This window comes from Pholcus phalangioides, unplaced genomic scaffold (genome assembly GCF_987345545.1).
Source record: "Pholcus phalangioides strain wild (caught in Gottingen) unplaced genomic scaffold, Ppha-v1.0 ptg000018l_1, whole genome shotgun sequence".
Taxonomy (NCBI): Eukaryota; Metazoa; Arthropoda; class Arachnida; order Araneae; family Pholcidae; genus Pholcus; species Pholcus phalangioides.
Window position 1 is genome coordinate 5,471,948 of NW_028301611.1, and position 16,853 is coordinate 5,488,800.

Consider the following 16,853-nt stretch of genomic DNA (forward strand, 5'->3'; position numbering starts at 1 on the left):
TCAGAGTTTGGGCAAATGCACGAAATGAGCAAAAATCTGTCGGGCAACAATGATTTCTCGGCCTCAACAATCACTTTCGAAACGTTTACTTTGGTTACCGTGGTTCCCTAGCAAATGCGTTTCAGACGTGTATATGCCTTTACAATGGTTTCTCACTTTTTTAATGCTGCCACTATTTATGTATAATGTTCATTTCCTTTATAATGGTTTTTCACTTCGGTCACGGTCACATGATTTATTTCGAATTTGTACCGCATATATATTTGATTGTGCGTGTGCTATCCTCTTATGCCAGTACAAAATTTTACATACCTCCGATACTTAATTTTTTTTACAAATTTTCATCAATCTTTTTCATTATTTTATGAACTGAACAGTTTTCTTTATTTTTAATAATTTTTTTTAAAATTCAATTGCATTTATTTCGTGCACAAGATGTTGCTGTTTTTAATGCATTCTTTTTCAAAATTTGTAACAAAAATTAAGTATCGGAGGTATGTAAAATTTTGTACTGGCATAGGGTAGCAAACACAATCAAATATATGCGGTAGAAATTCGCAATAAATCATGTGACCGTGACCGTTATACAGAGCGCCGAGCTCAAAAGAGCTCCCATTCTCCTTCATCATGGAGTAACACAATGTTACATTGGTATAGAACATGGCATAAAATTATAATATTTGAAGGAAGAAAAAAAAAAGAAGAAAGAAAAGAACATTTTGTTGCGGAGAATTGTCTTATCCACCAGTTTGTCACACATTTGATGTCCTCGTTCATGAGACTGTCTTAAACATTGCCTTAAAAGATGAATTATTGAATGTTTGAATATTTACAAAAATATATATACATGCATGCACAACAGAAAGCACATTTTTCAAAATTCCGATACATATTTTGTATGGAGGATGTTTTTAGGGCTTAGATGTTGCAGAAACTCGCGAGCATCATAATTGGAGATCTTTCTCAGATGTTGGTGACACGACCTTTCTTGTTTTTCGAAGTAGTTTCGAACTATGTAGGTTCTTGATTTGGGAATGCATGGACGACACCTTTAAATATTTGTGCAGATCGGCGAGGAGGAAAAATTTCTGTGCTCCAGTGAAGCGCCGGAGGACGCGATTCTGGAATCGTTGTAGTTTGTACATGTTCCTCAAACTAAGTTGGGACTTCGGATAGCAGAATCTCAGATTTTCTAAGAGGATCTGAGTCTTTTTGATTTTGGTATGGCTCCTGAAGTTGAGTTTTTAATCCAGGGTGATGCTCAGGTACTTAGTTCGAGTCGATGGCACGATATCTTGTCACTCTATGATGATCTTCGTGTTCGATGGGATATCTCGGTTTGTGAGCTATATCGCCTCATATTTGTTCACATTCAACTAATGTGAAACAACTTATCTTTCAACAAAGAAATAAATCAATGGTTATACATAATATTTTTTATAATATTTCTACATAAGAAAGTTTTTACCATGTTATAAAGTAGGAGACATGTCCAAAGAAGAAACCTCCTTAAGCCAACTTTTGGGTTTGGTGGACGATTTAACCTTTACTGAGCTTGTTCCATCATCTCAGGATGATCATGGAATTTTTTTTCCCCCCAGAGATATTTTTTAACATGAAGTTCCTAAAATGACGTATAGATGGCGTACGCATATGTTATGGGCCCATGCATACACACACAAAGAACGTTTTCCTGCCTTTAACCGATTCGTTAGAAATTCCGCACAGGAATGTGCGCGGGGTGCACGTACGATTAAGACGATCTAAAAGACGTATTCATATCAGAAATGGAATAGTAAATTTTATTTTGAAGCTTCACTTCTCTCAAAATGGCCGTCATAGAACAATTTTGTTAATTCTATAGCAACAACACAACAATTAAATCATAATGCGAATAACAATTGTACGCCGTCTTCACGTCTCGCATACGAAAATCTCTCTCAATGAATAAAAATATGACACCGATTTCTGAATGAAGTTAGCTATTACATGATAATGTTCAAATGCGTGATTTCTTACATCCATCGATTCCTCACCGGCGGAACATGTTGATTGAAGATAACACATGATGCACACACACACACGGTAAACCGATTGATTGATAAACACAGCAGTGATACCCGTTTCATGTTCGAGAAGTGCAATGTGAGCGATGAGTAGATACACCGATGTGATTAGTCTACCAATGCTTCATAGAACAATAGGCTACGAAGGTGATGATGACTATGCTCCTTGTAATTGTGTTCCGCTCCGTACGATTCTTTGAATTATTCATGTAGTTTATGAATATGTACATATATGAGCGAGTTATCACTCTTTCAGCTCAAGCGCATGCATCTGATAAATTCGAGTGCACTACACCACGACCTTTATTCTCTCAATTATTTAATGCAGGCTCTTCGAAATGAGGTTCTTAATTAGATGATGCAGGTTCACGTTATGGGTAGATTCGAAAATCATGTTCTGAATAATTTGAGATCCGTTTGATCAGGGCCGGAACAAGAGGAGGGCAAAGGAAGCATATGTACCAGGTGGCGAATTTTAGGATCAACAAAAATACTATTATAAAATCATAGAATTTTCAGTGATGAGGGCGGATTGAGTGTTTTGCCCCCTCCCCCCCAAAAAAAATCCTATTTACAGCCCGGTTCTTTACCGATACCCTCAAACTGCAATATTGTCAGGTTTGACCATTAGAAAATTTGTCTTCCCTCTAAACCACAATCTAATATTGAATGATTTTATTTAATTCCTCGTCAAACAACAGCATTGCGTTCATTCCCCCTGACTTTTCTCAATGAGTATTTGCAAAGGCAAATACTCATTAGAAAAGTCAGGGAGAAGTCAAACTCTACCATAGAAAAATCATTAGAAAAGTCAAACTCTACCATACCATGATTTAACTTTAACGTCGTTTCCTGCCCTGATCTGACGACTTTTTGGTTGTAGACCATTGCTCTAAAAGTAAAACCAAAACACGAAAACGGATTCAGGTATAACTAACGACAAATGGAAGAAAAAACTTTTAAAACAATGATTTTTTTCCCCTCTTTATAAATCGAACATCATCAATATCCGAGGCCACTCCTTTTCTACGTCTCACGATAAATAGGCGGCATTTTCAATCATCTCTTTCAACTGCAGTCCGTTTATTTTAATAAAAACGTCCTTATCTCTCAGTTCTTTTTGCGGGGAGGGGGGGGGGGGAACCGGATGAAAACATTTTTAAATCGGGATCCATTTTTTTACAGCAGTCCGACACTCACAAAACTATTTTTCTCCTCTTGAATATCGTGATAGCAATTGCACATTAATCATACGAAACAACAACATTCCTCCTGTCGTCCGTGTCAAACGTCGTGATACCTTTTATAATGCAAATATTTTGAATACGGTTTGATTTTTTTTGTCGAGTCAAACACAACAAAAAAGACAGCATTCATTAATGAATCTGTCGTCAAATCTGAGACTGCGATATGCATTCACAACGTACTTCTGATCGAACGAAGCTTCAGTCAAACTGCACCAAGATACGGGCAAAAGATTACAGACAGCAAGGTTGCAAGCGCCCCTCATCCATTTTGGAGCAGCAAACTTTCATTTTTGGAGCAGAACTAAACACTAGCTATATTTGCAATATAAGGAGTAATTTTTTCTGTGAAATGCCAAAAGTTTTGCCAAAAATGGGTGGAACAAATAATTCTAAATAAATTTCTTTCACAAATCAAAGTCCATTTAAATTTTTACTGAAGTATCTTATCTGTCACTACTAAATCATGCATTACTGAAATGACGAATAAAAATTGTTAGACTCTTTTCAAATTAAGCACCATGCATACTGAAAATCTAAGCAGCAAGAATTTCTGCTGCTTGAACACCAAAATCCTTATTCATCCTGATATAGCAAAAAAAGTGTGTGCAGAATATAATAAGGGCTTCCGTGAAAAAGAGTTAGCTTCTCACAGAATTTAAAGAAATTATTAAATTTAAAAGCAAAATGCAAAAAAAGAGAAAAATATAAATACCCCTTATTCACTTAAACAATTTCTCAACATGATAACATGTAAATAGATTAAAAATGTTTTATTTTCTGCTGTTTTCTCAGCCTGAAGCCTGTTACAATATTTTCTATACGAATCACGAGTCGCTTTCAGAAGTTCATCATCTCAATGACGATTTTTTTTCAAATTTTTTGTCTTATTCCATTAATGTATTGGATGGACAGATTTTTCACTGTTCAAACAGACTTTGTTAACATTGAACTCTCTTTCACTGTATACGTTACCATGTGCTAAAGATAAAAAAAGCCATCACCAAAACAGGCAAAATTGTGAATTTTGGGCCGCTTTCAAAGTTACAAAGTTTGAATATGTCTGCAAAATATCTATCTATTCTCTGAAATGATTTCACTTCTTGTAATTCTTTGCATTGTAGTGCAACCCATCACACATAATTGATAGTTCTGTTGGAGATACAATGTTAAGCAACATTCCAGCAATCCACGAGAGGGAGCGCAAAAAACAAGAAAGGGTGCAAACATTTCATTCTCTCCAACACGTTTTGAAACAGGTATCTCACAGAAGTTATGTATATAATGAGCATGCTCCTAGTACAAACTCCTTCCTTTGACTATTCTCTAGAGCATGCCCTTCCCCCACCAATGCAGGGGCGGACCGCACGGCTATATTGGGCGCCGCTCTAGGAGGGATGCTAAATGGAGTTGAAGGGGTGAAAAAACGTTTGCCGACCAAAAAAAAAAAAAAAAAAAAAAACGTGGTCAGTAGCGTCAAAAATAGATTCTGCATAGGTAGAGATTTTTTTCCTCGAGCCGTCCCGGTTCGCCAAATCCGGATGTTCGCGATGTGAAATTGTCACGATAGATAACCACACGACCGCATAGTGGCTGGATGACAAAACTATGGATATTTTAGCCGAAGTTTTTACAGTTTACCGTTTTTTCCCAACGATCTCCGAAACATTTTGGTAATTTAAAAGAGTAAACCAATCCCCTTTTCGATGCTGACATCTCTATCACTTGATATTCATTTCAAGTGATAGAGATATTATATCATAGAGGATATAGTTCATATCCTCCTAGATAGATATATAATAATTATTACTTATTAGTTAATAATTACTTTATTTATTTTTAATTTATTTTTATTTTATTTCAATTTTTTCGAGATCGTAACATAATTTTACATATTATGTCAACTGAATTTCTATTAAGCGAAAACCTGTGTTCAATGGAAAAAATATGTCCCTTGCGATTCCTTTGAAGACAGTTTTTACTGTATTATTGCTTTCCTTCGTTGTTTTTGTATTCATTCATTGTTTTTTATAGTTTTTTTTTCATTTGTTGTGCTATAATATTTTGTTTAATTAAATTCTATGGGCGCACATTCAATTCTGTTTAATGAACTTTTCTCTGACGGGGCAATGGCTAAAATTGGGTAATAATGCCGATAGAGCCTGGGCCGTGTTCGGTGTGAATGAAAGAGAGCGTCGCAGATCACTCCGGTCCGATAATAGGCTTTAAGAATGTGCCGTCGGCCACTTAAGTGATTTGCAAATGTGCAGCGTGTAACTTTAGCGATCTGTAAGTGTGTCGTAGATCACTCAAGTGATCTCGAACTGTGCCGTGGGCCGCTCAAATAATGTGAAACTGTACCACGTGTCAATTAATTAATCCCACGGGTTTATTGGTTGAGCATAATGCATTATATAGTTTTTTTTTTTTTTCCAAACCGAGCACAACTCAGGTCTATTGCCATAGGCAATTTACTACCTAGTGAGTTGTGCCGGAAGTGTAAGTGCGTGTACCTAACAGTCTGAGTGCGTATCTAGTGTTGTGTATGATTTTTCAGTGCTGCCATCTATATCTCAGAAGTGAACTGAGTGATGTGTAGTGACTGAATATTTGTACTGTTTGTAGGACTGTTGCTCTCTGTGGCGAGACATTTTAACGGGGAGATCGGCTCGCATTTGCGCCTTGAAGTTGGGAACCACAGAAAACCAACTTCAGCCGACCACCACTGTGGTGACGGTGGGGCTCGAATCCGTCATTATGACCACTCGACCACCCCAGCGGCTGCATTATATAGTGAGCACCCTAAGCAAACTCATTTATAACATTCCATATTGTATCTGAAGGGTGCTTGAAATTTGAATGAGCGTGGGCCATTTAATGGCTTTACAATAGGTCATGGGCCACTTTGGCGATTGTTACATAAATACTATTAAAAAAATTCCACAACAAGCAAAATTTCCATCATTCAGGTGGCTAAACAAAATTGCCCATAAAAAAAATATGGATGCAAATAAATCGGAAATACAGCAACCTCCTCCTCACCAGACCATGGTCCGCCGCTCTTAAAGAAGCGATATAAGCAGGAGGTCTAGGAAGACCTGTGCCATGCTGGGGGGGGGGGGGGGGAAATGCAGAAAACCCCCCAAAACAAGATAAAAACTAATAATTAGAAAAATATAATTAAAAGGTTATGGTTGCCTTATCTAAGTATGGATAACTGCTCGATTTATCCCGATAGGAATAACTTGTGTTTTTTTCCTTAACCTGTTAATTATTGTAGAATTCACGACAGAATCAAAAAATCAAGTCTCTCGTCACAGCCTATGTCTATATCCCTCTGTAACTACAGGCCAGGACGAACTCAGCCCAGAAAAAGCAGAAGAATAAGTTGTTTTCAGACCACGAAGACGCCTTTTTATAAATGAAGCTGAGTATCCTTTTTTTTTTTTTTGACCAATTGAACAATGTTCAGAAAACCTAAGCCGCTGGTCAGTAAGAATTCTCAAATCTGTGTTCCTAGTTGCATCGGGAATAATTTTAGCCCCCACCCTATTTTATGCTAAAATAGCTTTATAGCATAGTAAATGCTATTTTCTGACGAGCTGAAGAAATTTGAACATCACTGGAGAGAGAGCGTGTGGATAATATGTTGAAAATTAGAATAGCATTTATCCAAAAACAAACATACCTAAAATACATAAAAACCGTTTTTTACTTTGCTTATCAAACGATTTGTTTATTTTTACTGCTCAAGAGTCTAAGAATTTTTTTTTTTGTGCAGACGATATATGTTCATAACCAAGGCAAGGATGTTTTTGTTCTGAAAAATACTATAAAATGACCGTAGAAAATGGCCTGAAAACTCAAAAAAAAAAAAAAAAAATTCTGAAAATTAAAACAAACAAATGCTCTGAAAATTTGAAAAAAATTTCTCTGAAAAATCAAAACAAATCAATATTACTATTATAATAACAAAAAAAAAAAAAAAAAAAAAAAAATCATCAAAAAATCGAATGTTTAAAAGTGATTTTTTTTTTTAGTATTGAAAATCACATTTAAATTCATTCTCAACATTATATCTAATCAAAATTGCCAGTGGATTTTTTTCAAATAAACAAAAGTGCAGTTTTATACCGAGATAAATTCTTCACAACATTGATTTCATCTACTGGGGGTAATTGAGAAAAAATTATCTGAAGTTAATTCCTTTTTAATTTCAAAATTTTAGACATTCTTGTCAAGACATCAGAAATTTTTCCACTGTTTTTTTGTTGACACATTTTGTCAAATTTTGCTGTAGCAAATTGGCCCACCACAACTTTAGCACACCTGAAGAACTTCGATAATATCAATAAGTTCCATGTCTTCTTTCTGTAAAGACTGAACGGTGAAACTGCAAAATACTATATGCCATCTGCCTTCGATATCCCATCCAAACAAAGCTTGTGAAATCTCAATGCACGCAGCATCATACGGATTAAAATCATTTAACATGAATCTGCGTGAAGACGAAAATTTTCCCCTGCAGTAAATGCAAGTACTTTTCACGTTCCCAATCCACCCTTTTAAATAAGTTGGTTAAAATAAGTTAAATAGTTTTAAATAGGTTAAAAAAAGGTCTCGTAGGATCAGAATTCTTTCAATTCATTTTTATTTAATATTTTGTGAAGGGGTCAACTCTTGAAATTTTTAATAAATTAACTTTGAATTATATACTACTCTTTGCCTGTTATCTATGAAGAGAGATACAAATGTGATGAAAGCTATGCATCTTTATAAAAATATATACAGCCCAGTTTTTCATTATTATAAAATTCTTAATACGGTATTTATAATTAACTTTTTCTTATTCTGAAAATAACTTAAAAAGACAAAAAATATCCTTAAAATGCCCTAAAACTTGGGAAAATTAGTGCAGAAAAATGCAAATGTCATCAACATCCGGGCCTGTTCATAACACTACAATCGATTCATTCGAATCATAAATTCGCATGGACAAAAATTTTCCTCTCTTGGAAATTCGAGCACCGTATATTGTAATACGAATAACATAAAAATAAGCATGGTTAAAAAAACAGAAAACTTAATTTTATCCTCCATTGCCCATAAATGGACATCAACATGAGCATATCAAAAAGCCTAAAGAGTATTTCTCTCCATTCACTCCACGCACTAAACATGGTCTTGTCTTGTATATCAGTCAATCAATTTCCGCTTCACCCAACAAAATACCGAATAACAAAAGAACAATAAATAAAAAAAAACTAAAATCTCACTTTATTGCAAAATAATCTACCACGATACAAGATAGATAGAGAACAGAAAAAAAAAAATAAAGAATTAAGGCTCGTGCCACAGTTGCAAAATACGGGGTTTCGATTCCTGACCTCACGACTCCCGGTTTCCCCCCCCCCCCTCACCCTTCTCCTCTATATTTTTGAAGCTAATAATACTTCATCCGAAAGTAACGCCTCCTTTTGTTATTGGATCACTTCGAATGTTGTATGATTAATCACGGCTTTTTCCAGATCGGAATTACCATGCTGAGATACATGGGTAGGGTAACTCGGTAGAGAGAGAGAAAGGAAAAAATAATATAAAAGTTATATTATAACACTTATATATATATAAAAAAAGCAACACAACAGAATTTTGCCTCCCTATAAGATAACGACGTGGGGTGTTCAATTTGCGAGGAATTATCGTGCCCTTGGTGTTATCGAAGGTAGCGATTAACCGATTGAAAGGGTAACCCCAAAGCAGAAAAAAAAAAGAAGTAAACGCACGCCACACACATACAATAACCCTTCACATCCACCACAGCAACACCCTAATGTGTGTCTAATAACACACACTATACATATTTGAAAAAAATTTTTTTTTCCTCTTTGCCATCTTATAAGGGGATAATTTTTTTCTTCCTCTCGGGCACCATATCCATTAAGAAGAAAAGAAAAAGTGGGTTCGGACCCACAACAGGGAGGCGTCACATTTACACCATCCTTGAAATCAAGGTGACGTTGGCCTGGCTAATGAGGTCGAAGGGCGGAGAACGAGGGGAGAATAAAATAAAGTTCCATTCGTGATGGAGGAAAAATGCTACTATTATATTATGAGTGAGATATTGGGAAACCACCGGATTTTTTTTTCGATTTTTGATGGTCATATTCGTGACGGATATTTGCTTTGGCACTAAAAGAAAAGTTTAGCTTTATTTTTGTAAAAATTATTGTATTTTTTTTAATCCCCCTGTAGGCACAAACGAATCGTAGTTCAAAAAGGTGGGCCTGTATCATTGACATGAACCTATCAAATGAAAGATAGTGCAGCATCTTATATCTCAGAAACAACGCGGAATATGAATTTTTTCAACAAGGAAGCAGCGGATGTCCAATTAATAAAAAATTCGCAGTTTAGCATAAGGGCCATTCAACTATTACGTCAGTAGATTTTTAGCCATTTTTGACTCCCCGCAACTCATATTATGATCAGAGACGTAAGGGGGGGGGGGCGGGCACGAACCCCACCCCTCATGCCTCCCTCCCCAGACGATTAAAAATTTATTTTTGATGCAAAATTCGTTTTAATAAATTAAAATACCGGAATAAATACCCTCATATATGTTTTATATCTTACCACGCAATTTCTGTTAATTTTAATGCTATTTGAAGGCTAAGAACTGAAAATTTCATTGCGATCCATCCCGTAAGTCTTTTGTGCCCCTCCCCCCCCCTCCTCCAAAGATTGATCCTCTGCGTACGCATCTGGTTGGATTGCCCTTAAGCCCCGTTTACATGTGCAAGATTGGGGGTAACTTTGGTGATTATTACCTGCAAGGCAACTTTTTTTCCTAATGGGGAAAAAAGGAGGGACAAAGATTCGTAAAACGAGTCCCCATCTTCGTTGGAGGAATAATGGTGGGTGATTCGACCACCTCCCCCATAATCTTTTGTGCCGCGAAAATTGCTGTTAGCTCCTCCGTCGGCCATCTTGAGCCAACCACCCGTTCAACTCACGTGACCAGTGACGACATCCGAAAAGAAGGGGGGAGGGAAATACCGGTAGAAACTAAATGATATGTAAACGGGTTGTGGTGAAAATTCCTGTTACCGGGAACTTCCCGGGATATTTTATTACACATGTAAACGAGGCTCAGAGAATATGCATAGAGAGAGTCTGACTACCACCGCCTGACATTGATGTAGTGAATTTTGCTGTGTATGCACGGGGATTATTTTCCCCACATGATTATAGAGCGAACACACTATATTTTTGGCTTGTGTTTTAAATTTATTAGTTACTGTTTTAAGTTTAGTATTAATTAAACGAGTGTTATAGATTGCCGTCGCTGTAGTTGGTGCGAAGCGCAGAGCATTCAGCCCTCGTCTTTTTCATCATGGTTTCCTCTCATTTACAGGCATGTTGTTCATTCAATGGCAAGATGGTTGCTTAAAACCAACCATTGGAGTAAAATTTGAAGTAATTCATTTCTATTCAACTATCGATGCGGATAATGAAATTATTTCGGATGAGAAAATTACTGAAGGACACAAAGAGTGGACGCGAAACAGTTAATAGTGACCCCCCCCCCCACATAAGTGAGACACGATGGTGGGAGGGGGGGGTGTCAGTAGAGGTCTATTTTTGACATTCCCAGAAAAGATGCCATCAAGAAAATTTCATATTTTTTATAAAAGGTGGTTGATGACCTAAGCATCACTCAACACCCCCGTCATCAAAAGTCAGCAGCGAATAGCCACTCCCCCCCCCCCCCACATCGATGCTGACGTAATACATGAATGGCCCTCATAGCAAAAAAGTAATAGGTGAAAATCTGCGGCAAACAAAAACATAGTAACCGGCAGGTCTGTAACTGATTTTTTACCCGGGGCAACCATTATTTTGCCACCCTCACAACTTCACGTTAGTTTCTGATAAGTTCATATTCGGCACACTCAAAGTAACTACACTACTACTAAACAACATATGCACCTCACATTCCTCTGCGGAACTTCTAACGAATTGGATGTTGGAATGTGCGTGTTGTTCAACTAAGGTGAAATTTGTTTCTGTGTAATGCTTGTTATGTGGTGCATTCTACCATCAATTTTTCTAACTATGAGAGAAGTGTAATGAATGAATAATTTGTACTGTTTGTAGGCCTGTTGCTCTCTGTGGCGAGACTTTTTGACGGGTAGGTCGGCTCTCATTTGCTGCTCAGGTTGGGAATCACGGAAAACCAAATTCAGCCGACCACTACTGTGGTGACGGTGGGGTTTGAACCCGGGTGATAGCGATACGATTCCGTCACTATGATCACCCGACTAACACAGCGGCAAAAAATAAACTTAAGATGCTTGAGAGGGAATCAAACCCCTCATTTTTTATAAGGGTGCGAACATAGTGCACCGTGGTTTCCGATTCTACAAGTCCGCGCCGTTACAGATTGGCTAAAAACTTGAATTTCGGGTTTTTTAACCAATCAGTAACGGCACTGACTGGTTAAAAAAGTGATCGGAAACCAGCGTGCACTACGTTCGCATCCTAATGCGAGCCTCATCGTAACGATCTCATGCGCTATCCACTGCACCAACTACGGATCACTGAAAGTAACTGCTGAAATATTTCCGGGACACATAAAAACATCGTAAACGTTTTTTCCCTTTTTTTTACACTTTCGTTTCTCAAAATTAATTTACTTCTTCATTATAATTTCTTAAATTTTGAATTGCGATATTTGGATACGATTAGCGTAAATATTAGGAAAAAAGTGGGCGTTTTCCTCCCGTCACCCCGTTGCTAAATTTATCTGTTTTGGCCATGAATTTGTATTTGAGATATGAGAGACTAAAGTACTGTAATATTACATCTTTTCGGGAAATGCATTCGGTTTGGCCAAAGAAGCGATTTGCAAGACGTATGTATTCACGTAAAAAAATTGAACCGAGTCATCTTCAAGAAAGTACAAGGAAGAAAAAAAAAATATGTTGATGTTTTCAAGATCATGAATACCATCACTGTTTTTATGCACTGTCACACGTAAATAAGCTGTCATTCGAAGCACCTGCGTGAAATCCTCCGCCAGTTTTCCCTATCGTGCTCACCACAATTTTGAAGATGATTCGCAGTAGACTTGTCATGTGAGGGTTGTTTGTGTCCCAGACTACATTACCATTGCCGTGATCTTTTTTGAGATTGGTTTGAATTGCTTTAATTTTCCTCTATTGCGTCAAAAAAATCTGACTACGAGATGAGAAGTTGGTGACTTCTCTTTAATTTGTCAAGCCTTTAGAACAGCGTTATACAAGCGGTGTCAGCAGGGCCGAAACTAAGATTTTTGCCACCCCCAACTGCTTAAAAATTCTATAATTTTGTAGCGGTGTTCCTTGTTCCCACGTAAAAGTACCGTCCCTAAACTTTGCCGTCCGGGGCAAATGCCCGCACATGTCAGTCACCCCCCGATCCATATATGCACGAGTTTGTCGCACGCTGCCAAGTATCGTGTTTTCTGGATGGAATAATTCTTTTTAGGAGCAACTTTCAGGGGCAGGAAGTTCTGCACCCCCGCTGCAGAGGCTCTTTTTTAGTCCTTAGCTAAGAAAGAGCAATAATGATTTAAGGAATATCCATTGCTTTATTAAGAGGTCTTAACTTCAGATAAGGTGTACCACCCTCGCGTTACGTTACTGAGGTGGACCTTTCAAAGGAGAAAAACTCATCTCCGCGTTTATTCAGCTACAATATACAAAATTAAACGATGATGTACAGCTGGAAAAATATCTCATGCCTAAATAAACAGTTAAAATAGTATTGATGTGTGGCTTCATCAAATATCGTGTTCATAACCATAACCATCTAGATAAAACCACGACTGATCATTTGGAAAAAGTAATGAACCGAAGAGCTTACTAGTCTGACTCAATTTACGTCAGTTATAATGCAATATATCATGGAGTCCAGTATCTGGGAACGTATTGCCCAGGAGTGCTCATGCGTTAAGTGGTCATGGTAGTGTAAATTAAAACTTCTTAAAATTCTAAAACTACTAATCACAAACGTTGATATAAATTGCTGATTGTGAGGAAAAAAAACTGATTGGTAAAAAGATCTCTGGAGTTGAATTTCCGAAAAAAACCGAGGTTAACCACCGCCTATCACTTCTTCCTGTATCATTCCTTCAATGAATGGAATTTTTTCTCCTTAGAAAAATAGATCAAATTCGTACATAAGATCATGTAACCCGATTCTCTTGTAGCTGCGACTACATCGAAACTTTTTTTTTATGAATGGCTTAAAAAAACGTTACGAATCGATAAAGAATCTTGAAATTTTTGAGGAACATTGAATCCATTTAATTGGCTTCTAGTCATATTTATACAAAATAAAAGTTTTCACGAAACCCAAAAGTCTAAATCGCCCGTCGAAATGCTTGTGAACAGTGCCTTTCATCATCTTTGGGGGAACGTTTATAGTCATGAAACGACTAAAACTTGCCAATATCCGAAAGCTGGCCAGTAAAGACCATTAAACACCTTACACTTTGAATTCATTTTTAATGTGTGCTTCTTAAACCATACAAACATCATTTCATCGTACAGTACACACAGCATACAGTCATCAAACCATCTGGCAGTTCATCACCATTAGTTCCCAGAGGAGAAAATATTTTTTTTTTTTTTTTTTTTAAGTGTATGTGTGCGCTTCCATCATTTTATGGAAAAAGTAGCAAGTTCAGTAATGTTGAAAATATTTAGGAACTGCCACTAGTTACAACAAGGCATTTTCAGCGGGTAGCTAACATTTTAAATGCTGGGAAACCGCTAAAACAAACACCTATGCAGTCACATCTTAAAGTGTGACTGCAATGCAGCCTGTCTTTACAATATTTTTTTTTCTAGTAATTATATATTTATGATATATATAATTAGAATATAGTATTATAAATATATTATATTTATATTATTATATTTTTTCAATATATTATTGTTGCTTACGGATGCCAACAGCCAAGCAATAGTTTGCAACTACAATCGGGCAATACCGTTTCAGTTTGACTTCTCTTTTTGTCGGCATCCGTGCAGTTAAAACCTGGCTCCTGATGTTTATTTCTATCGTTTTATTTTCTCGTTATTCTTTTGTATCAAATAATGTTAAAAATATATGAATCACAATGGAACTGTCCAACATTGACAAGCACCGCCGTGAACTGGAAGCATTACTTGAGATTGATGATTTCAATTCACTGATCACCATTGCTTCATACTGGGTGATCGAGACCTTTAAGAGGATTTTCAAGCCATGCTGACGGGGGAGGGGGTTAGAAATGGACCTCGAAGGAAGGAAAGAATCGCGCTGCTAGAGGCAAGCAGTCATAGTTCCATGAGTGGCAGTGATGCATTGACTGCTGAAAATTTCCGAAGGTAAACTACAGTTTTGCGGTTATAAAAACTAATGATAGTGAATATAGCCACAAGCTCTAATTTTATTCAGGGGCAATGGACTTATCGAACATCATGATTTTGCAGATTATCCTTCTCACGTAAGTCCCGATCAACCACCGCTAGCTATTCCAGCGCGCCTTCTATGATTTTCGGCTGACAGTTAAATTGACGTTCTCATGTATGGACCAGGGCTGGCCAAAAACTTGCATCGGGCATGCAATAAGTAAACTTAAAATAATAGATGCCCTGAATCAAAACTTTGCCTGCCCAAAAAATACTATCATTGGATTTACTTGGAAAAAAAATAATAATTTATTTGCATATGCATATATATATATATTTTGTTTGAATCGAAATTTTAAAAGAAATACGAAAATTCAAAAGGAATGTGGTCAACAAGTAAAAATCCCCATAAGTGAAATCGCTTATTATAATTTTCCGTGCTGTATTGACGTTGGAAAAAGAAGTCACTAAGTTACAATTACAAAATCATAGCCGATTTACGGTATGGATCGGACCTTGGAAAGTCCTAGGATATGGTGACCAGATCATGCGACTGAGAAACCGGGAGAAAAAAAAAAGAGGGCATTATACGGTGTCGAATCGCGAGTCAATGGATAAAATTAGCTATTGGCACTATAAAAGCCTGGTTTAGTTCAACATTCTTCGACCTTTTTCCCCTCATTGCAGACCGCTGAGATTAAGTGAAAATTTTCGTGAACCGGTGAAGAAAAAACATATTAGTAGAAACATTTCCTAATCTTCTCACTTTTTATATTTCATATTTTTATACTTTGCTAATATATAAAAACGTTAAACTAGGACCCCCCCCCCTGCGGCTACCTATTGAATAAAAACAAAACTATCTGTTATAATTAGAGCTCAGAAGTTCAGACAAAATGCCACAAATGCCTTTTTTTGCCTATTATTCAAACGTTTTTTGTACATCTTTGAATTTTTTTCCGTAAATTCCTATTTCGATGTTGTTATATGTTCATTTGTGAACTTGGATGTTTTTAGCATGGAGAAACTCAAAAAAAAAAAAATTTCAGATTTTCAACTCTTAGTATTAAAAGGGCTTCCTCTATGCAGGTCACGATTTTCCAAACTTTTTGTTCCATCGCTCCCTTCAGAATTTTTTTTCTCTCATCCCCCCCCCCCCGACTCATGTGAATCCATAGGATATACTAGTAGCTTCTGTTGCCCCCCTGGACCATTCCATCGCCCACTTTGGGAAACACTGATGTAGGTTATGGAAGGGTTTGAATTTTAAATGTGTTCCCACAACAAGTCGATTGCCTCCAGTCTGGTTAAGAAATTGAAAGAGCAATCACAAAAATGTGTTGATTCGCCTGCCGGAAAAATTTTTCTCTAGCGTCCTCTGCTGTCGACTTAAAACATTAGTTTTTGAATTAATGAATATTGCAAGAATACGTTTATCTCCTGTTTTTGGAGAAATTTGTTTTTTTCAGTTTGTTTTTGCACGCGCCTGAATAAATCAGTTCTGTTTTTAGCGTCATCTATCTTTGATTTTGAATATTACTTTTTGGTTCCACATTTATAAATTTAGATCCCATTCCTTTAGATTCTATCGTTTGTTTTGTATCCAAGAAATCAATTTACAGAATAATTGATTATTTTGATAACTTGTGCCCACTATTAAAATAATCGGATACAGTGAAATATCGGTTAATGCGAAGTTTCTTCGCTTTCATGAGCCCGAACCATTAAAATAACGTTGAAAAACTTTGTGCTCATTGTAAAAAATGCATTTCTAGTGTTTATTTGTTATGTTTTGAATGCAGGAAACGGGGATGGACAAATTTCTCGCCATGCCTAGGACATGTAAAATTTTTGGCTGGGAATACATTTTTTTTTTTTGGTCGCTTCGTTCGATACGCAAATTTTCCATATGCTCTGTGTATATATTCCAAATCTTTAACAGATATTTCCAGAACGACGAAAAGCACTGATTTCCACTTGAATGATCCCCCCCCCCCCCCAGCAAGACTTCATACGTCTTTTCTTTTTGCGTCATGGTATACAGTGGATCCCGCTAATAAAGTTCCCATTGCACGTTTTCCCGCTTAGCACGACTTATT

The 16,853-nt window shown here is 36.8% G+C and overlaps 1 protein-coding gene across 2 annotated transcripts in view; it reads right to left on the reverse strand.

Annotated features, from left to right (window-relative positions):
• Positions 1 to 16,853, reverse strand: part of LOC149071615 (uncharacterized) — a 188,178-nt gene that overhangs the window by 66,707 nt on the left and 104,618 nt on the right. The window lies entirely within an intron of this gene.